Below are 7,500 nucleotides of genomic sequence, written 5' to 3' on the forward strand. Positions count from 1 at the left end.
ACGACTATTGCAACTACCATAACTACTACAATTACATATCACCACACCAGTATTAACAACTACAACGAACAACTACAACAAGAATCACTCTTGTTACTAGGCCTATTTCTACTCCTACTGCTATTTCCTTTTTAAAAGTATGGCTCCAAGTACTTCCTTATAGTCATGCCTATATCTCTAAACAGTACTTAAAATGTTTACTTTGTGATCTTTTAGTGTTTGAACTTTAAAGCCAGTACACTTCCTTACACTGATAACAAGGAATTTATATACTACTACTTCGACTGCCTCTACTATGACTATTACTGTTACTACTACTACTATTACTACTACTGATGCTGCTATTTTTGCTGCTGCTACTACTACTACCATTGCAACCACTATACTTCTACTACAGAAGGAATGGCCTTCAGTTCTTCATTTACTAGACATACCTTCTATAACCACAATTAATAGCTTCATCTAGAACATACATATAATATAATACTAGCATTCACTCCTTGAATCGCTCTTTTGCTTTTGTACAAGAGATTAATAGCTCGTGGTCCATGTCACAGAAGAAGGTGGTTCTCTCGGCTCGTCCATTTCTCTCAAGAGACACAAGAGAGCGGGAAGAGGAAGCGAAGACAACAGGCGATACATCATCCTACAAAATTTACAGTTTCTTGGTTGTTGTCTTTCCTCTGACATGATTTCGGTGAGCCTTTCCGAGAGTGATGTGATCTGGGGAAGATTTGGAACATATTATCTAATGTGAAAATAAACCCTGATGATCTGTGTTTGGTATTTTGTTTGAACAGGCCACAGTTATATTTTGTTTTTCATTCTTTACTTTCTTTTGAATATAGCTAGTAGTGCTAGTGTTGATCTCCTAGTAGTGTTATTTCCAACAGGTATAGAGCCAACGGTTTAACGATTCGAATGTCGAGGAAGAATCTTTACCCCAGTGTTCGAAACCCTCGATCACTGCGTTCGATTCTTGTCTTGCTCGATGGCTTAGCTGTTTGATAACTCTGGTCGCCTTTAACGAGGACAGTCCCCTTTCAGTATTCAAGCTAAACGTGTGGTGTTTCATCGTGTGCGATTAAAAAGAACTACCTCCCTTCTTGCACTTCATCGTATGGTCACCGTCAAAAGAAGATCATGGCTTGGTTAACCTTCCACTAACCAACCATACCATGAGGCCAAAACAGCGGCGCAGTCTTGTTTGTTAAGGCTGAAGCCCTTGGTTTTGTTTGGTAGGGTTGTTAACCAGCCAGGTGCTCTGTTTTTCCGGCTGCCGTAACCCCCGAAACAGTAATGGTTACAACAACTACTACTACTACTTCTACTACTACTACTACCACTACCACTACTACTACTACTTCCACATTCTCCCTTCTTATTAAATTTCTTTCTTCTTCTTTTTTCCCTCCTTTTCTTTCTTTTCCTTCTCCTTCTCCTTCTTCTTCTTCTTCTTCTTCTTCCTCTCCTCCTCCTCCTCCTCCTCCTCCTCCTCCTCCTCCTCCTCCTCCTCCTCCTCCTCCTCCTCCTCCTCCTCCTCCTCCTCCTCCTCCTCCTCCTCCTCCTCACTCCCTCTTCCCTCTCATCCCACTCCTCAACAGCCTCCTTCTCCTCCTCCCTACTTCACCTCCTCCTTATTTCTCACTCCTCAAACGTCCTCTTCCTCTTCCTCGCCTCTCTCTATCGTCCTCCCTCCTCCTCCTCCTCACACCTCACTCCTCACACCTCCTCCTCCTCCTCCTCCTCCTCCTCCTCCTCCTCCTCCTCACTCCTCACTCCTCACTCCTCACTCCTCACTCCTCACTCCTCACTCCTCACTCCTCACTCCTCACTCCTCACACCACCTCCTCCTCCTCCTCCCCGCTTTAGAAGATGCAAGTGCCTGTTGGGTGGGGAGGGGGGGAGGGGTTGCCAATGACGTCATAACAGCTACGTCATCTGGTCAGTTGCCATCTGTCGCTATCCCATTCAACTATTACTCGCGTGGCTTCCAATTAGAGGGACATTTTTGAGCTTCTTAAAGAAAGTTCGCTTGATTTGTCGTTTTGGCCGTTGTCCTTGTTCTTGTTGTCGTTATTTTTGTGGTTGTTATCCTTGTCTTTGTTGTTTTTGTTTTTGTTTTTGTTCATGATTTTGTTACTCATCATGTTGTTCTTGTGATTGTTTTAGTTCTTGTTGTCGTTGTTTTAAGACTTGTTCTTGTCGTTCTTTAGTTGTTTTTGTTTTTGTTTGTTTTTGTTGTTGGTCTTGAAGACTCGAATATGAAACCAAGGAGGAATTCTTGAATCACTTTTCAATAATTTTTTTTATCTGACATGGGGGAGGGTTAGAAAAGTAAGTTCTTCAGTACAGATGTTTTTTTTCAATGATATTTATATATCGTTCTGATTAGGTGAATCTATGTTTATCATATAATCATTTCTAAATTACAAGACGGTAGTTTCAGAGCTTCTGATGCTGCAACACATATGATAAAAGCGAGAACATTTTCAAATTGTAATATCACAATTTGACCGATTATAGGAATGCATTTATTCTATCTTTTATCAAAAGCGTCTATTAAAATCTACCTTCATTAAAGGCAAAACTCAAACAGGTGTAACAGATGTACAAATGCACAAAAAATACAAGTCTGTTATCTTACAAGTTAGTGTGGTGTATAAATATATTTTAGTATATGAACAGTATGTAGTGTGTTTTAGTATATGAATGTCATATAGTATATATTAGTATGTGAATCTTATATACAATATATGTATGTATTAATGCATAACTCTAAGTATATCTATTTTAGTTAATAAACAAAATAAGTATTCCTATTCCTATAATAAACACTATTTAATCCAAATATTCCTTTCGCATTTACGTAAAGAGTTTATCCAAAGACAAACGTTTTCACAAAAGATAATAATTCTCTTGCGTCCAACGTGTTTATTGATATGAATGATTTCCTGCCTTTTATAGTGTCAGCGAGGGAGGCAGAATACTTGGTTTGTATATATGAATGTACATAAATGTCAGAATGATAAAAGCAGAGGATTTTATAACGAAGATAATGATGATATTTAATAAGCAGAGTAAATTATTGTGAGCTACAATATATGAGGTATAGTGAGCCATTTACGTCGGTCATCTCTTTGTAATTTTCAACAGCATTCACTATACTTTTTATATGTATAAAATTGTAGATAAAATAATCGTTAAAAAAGTATGAAGATTGTGAATGAAAAACTCATGATGTCATAACTAACTATCCAGATCATTTTCACTATCATTTCACTATCATTTTACTATCATTTCCGCCGAATGTCCAAATGGGGAGAAAAGGAAGAAGCTATTCCGTCAACACTGTCATGTTCACTGTAACTTCACCGTTATCGCTGCCTCTGCAAAGTAAAGATATTACAGCTTAGATAATTCACTATAAAGATAATGTGGAAGCACCATAGCAGCACAGTTGCCTTTACACACCATCATTTTCACAGTATAGTGTCACTGAACTTCCTCCTTCATTCCACATCACACATTCCACACCATTTTCACCATACTCTCAGACTATCTAATATCATCTTAACTGTATCTCCTCTACAGTTTCTAATTCCACCACTATACTTCACTATACTTCCACACCACACCACACCCTCATCCTCACCATACTTTCCCCCGCCAGTTCACACCATCAGAGTCACAGCATCGTCACCATCCTTCTCACTGCTCCGTGTCCAAGCTTTCCTCTTCCATTGTAACACTATTGCTTAGTCACGTTCTCTTTCCTCTTTGGGTACCGCTGTAACACACGTCCCACAGCACTGTAATGACACGAAGCCCTACCATAATATGTTGTAGAGAATCATAACACCTTGTGAATCTCGGTATAAATCGTGATATACTATAACACACCTGGATACCTTGTGTTATCCAGCTACACATCATAACACACCACCGTAATTCTTCCTCCTTCTTACCCTCTTCTTCATTCTCTTCCTCCTCCTCTTCCTCTTGTTCTTCCTCGTCGTCTTCTTCCTTCTATTTCTCCTCTTCCTCTTGTTCTTCCTCGTCGTCTTCTTCCTCCTCCTATTTCTCCTCTTCCTCTTGTTCTTCCTCGTCGTCTTCTTCATTCTCTTCCTCCTCCTCTTCCTCCTCCTCTTCTTCATTCTCTTCCTCCTCCTCTTCCTCTTGTTCTTCCTCGTCGTCTTCTTCCTTCTCCTATTTCTCCTCTTCCTCCTTCCTTCCTCCTCTTCTTCATCCTCTACTTCTTCATCTTGCCCTTCCTTCTCTTCTTTCCCATTTTCCTTCTTCTCCTTCCATCTTCTCCTCTTTCTCCCCTTTTCTTCCTCCTCCTCACTAACCCTTCTTCTCCTCCACTTTCACCACCTCCTCCTTCTCTTCCTCATCATCATCTTCCTCCTCTTCTTCCTCCGTCTCATCTTCCTCTTCCTCATCCACCGTTTCCTCCTCCCCTCCTCTTCCATCTCCTCCTCCTCCTCCTCTTATTATTATTATTCCCTTTCCTCCTTCACCTCCACCTCCTCCTCCTCCTCTTATTATTATTATTCCCTTTCCTCCTTCACCTTCTTCTTCTTCTTCTTCTTCTTTTTCTTTTTCTTCTTTTTCTTCTTCTTCATCTTCTTCCCTTTCCTCCCTCGTCACTTCCTCCTTCTCCTCCCCTTCCCTTTCCTCCTCCTCCTCCTCCTCCTCCTCCTTCTTCTTCTTTTTCTTCTTCTTCTCCTCCTCAGCCTTCTCCCCTCCTCTCTTTCCTCCTCCTCCTTCACCTCCACCTCCTCCTCGTCCCTTTTTTCCGCCTCTTCCTCCCCTTCCCTTTCCTCCTCCCCCTCCTCCTCCTTCTTCTTCCATTTCTGCTTCTTCTTTTTCCCCTCCTCCCTCTCCTCCTCCTCCTCTTCTTCCTCCTCCTCTTCCTCCTCCTCCTCCTCCTCCTCCTCCTCCTCCTCCTCTTCTTCTTCCTCCTCCTCCTCCTCCTCCTCCTCCTCCTCCTCCTCCTCCTCCTCCTCCTCCTCCTCCTCCTCCTCCTCCTCCTCCCACAACGACCTTTGTTAATCAAACAAAAGAGCAGCGAAGTATTGCCTCGAAGGTTCGAATCATGACTCAGCACATTTTTCCCGCATTCGTCCTCTGAAGTTCATTTATAACACGAGATTGAATTATACAACACGTAATCATATCGTGAATGATACTTTTTAACATATATGGGTGTCTGATATATTAGATGCACGGGAGATAAAGAAAAATCGAGTTGTAATTACTATGAATATGACGATGATGAGAGCTGGTAGAGGAATTCATTACGAGAGCAATGTCAGAATCAAATGAATACAAGAAAAGAAGGAAAGAATTATAATTCAACATAGAACAGGATATAGTATGTGTCATATCGCTTGCGCATGTTCGTTTCACAATGATAAACTAATCCTGTGAGGATTATCATGTGAACTTTGCTTATCGGTTGCGTGTAAATATCTTTGATTTTCATTTCTTTATTGCAGTATTTGCTTTATTAATCATTTTTTAAAAGTATTATCATCAGTGTTATTATTTTTATTGTTGATGTTGTCTATCTGTTTGTTTAAATGCTAACTGGATTTATTTTCGTTTTCTCTTTCTTCCCGCGCGCTCTTGCTATCTTTCTTTATTTGGTTTGATGTCTGTTTTTTTCCTGCTTGTGGGTGGGTGTGTCTGCATGTTTCCCCGTCTGCCGCGCAACCGATTCCTCTTTCTATCTCTCTTTCCCTTTCCCTCTCCTCTCTCTCTCTCTCTTCCTTTTCCGTTATCTGTCCTTCTTTCTAACCTTCTCATTCTCCGCCCCTCTCTCCCTCTTTATCCCTCTCTCTCTCCCTCTTTCTCCCTTTCTTCATCCTTTTCTGTGTCCCTCTACCTCTCCTTCTCCCCCTCCCTTCCCGTTTCCCTCCCCTCCGTCCCTCTCCTTCTCCCCTTCCCTCTGTCTCTCTCCCTCTCCCTCTTTCTCTCCCTCCCTCAGCCTCTCCCCCTCTCCCTTCCCCCTTCCCGTTTCCCTCCCCTCCGTCCCTCTCCTTCTCCCCTTCCCTCTCCCTCTCCCCTTCCCTCTGTCTCTCTCTCTCTCTCTCCCTTCCCCCTTCCCTCTCCTTCTCCCCTTCCCTCTCCCTCTCCCCTCCCCTCAGTCTCTCTCACCCCATCCTTCTCCTTCTCCCCTTCCCTCTGTCTCTCTCCCTCTTTCTCTCCCTCCCTCTGTCTCTCCCCGGAGTGGCTCCCTCCTCCCTAACTCCTTCACCAGAGTCCGTGTCATACTCAAGGCACTCCAGAGAGACACTCGAGCTGTTACTCTTGTTTCTAGCCAGCGTGGGTCAGATGATTTATGTGTTTGTGTAATGGACACCAAACCCAGAGCAGTTGTTTGAGGGTTTTATTTTTCTCTTTAGGATTTTAGTATCAAAATTATTATTATTATTACTGTTATTATTATTGTTTTTGTTGTTGTTCTTTGTTGTTATTATTGTTACTGTAACTATTATCATTGTTGTTGTTATTAGTATCAGTATGATTATTATTAGTGGTATTCGTATTATCACCATTATTATCATTATTGTCATTGTTTTTTTACTTATGGGATAAAAACGGTAGGATTGTTTTGTTTTTTTCTTTTTTTCGCGTTGTGTAAAGATATTTAAAATCTTGAGTAGGATTCCTAGACCAAGTGCAACGCGTATGTTAAGGGTAACGTTAGAGTGCTTGATGTGTTTAGATGTCATTAGATATTCCTCAAAGTAGGATTACTCCTTTCGATGCGTGAGTATGTGATGCTTGAAGTATGTTGATCTTAATGATTGGCTAATGGTTTGCTAATGACTCTTTCGATTGATAAGATGTGTCGGGTTTTTTTCTCTCTCTCTATCTCTTGCTCTGTATCTCTCCCTCTCTTGCTCTGTATCTCTCTCTCTCTCTTTCCCTCTCTCTCTCTCTCTCTCTCTCTCTCTCTCTCTCTCTCTCTCTCTCTCTCTCTCTCTCTCTCTCTCTCTCTCTCTCTCTCTCTCTCTCTCTCTCTCTCTCTCTCCCTCTCTTGCTCTGTCTCTGTCCCTCTCTCTCCCTCCCTCTCTTGCTCTGTCTCTGTCTCTGTCTCTCTCTCTCTCTCTCTCTCTCTCTCTCTCTCTCTCTCTCTCTCTCTCTCTCTCTCTCTCTCTCTCTCTCTCCCTCTCCCTCCCTCTCTCTTTCTTTCCTAATAAGAAGGAAATTAACACTTTATACAACTAAAACTTATCGCCAAAACGTTATCTAGCAATTCTAACTAAGTAAGTTCCGTTACTTCTTTCTCCGCGTATTGAACAAAAAAAAAAGATATTCGAGTGATAAAAAAGATAGATAGAAAAAATAAAATCACCGACGCAGAGATAACACCAACAAAGATAAGGAAACAGCATGATCGAAAAAAAAAAAGGCGACAAGAGATGCGTGTGTCCGTCACAAGTTCTCGAAATGCCAGGGGCCAAGACGCGCGCCCTGCGAGAGGTC

Source organism: Penaeus japonicus, unplaced genomic scaffold (assembly GCF_977035675.1).
Source record: "Penaeus japonicus unplaced genomic scaffold, GWHDUDI00000001_assembly GWHDUDI00000037, whole genome shotgun sequence".
Taxonomy (NCBI): domain Eukaryota; kingdom Metazoa; phylum Arthropoda; class Malacostraca; order Decapoda; family Penaeidae; genus Penaeus; species Penaeus japonicus.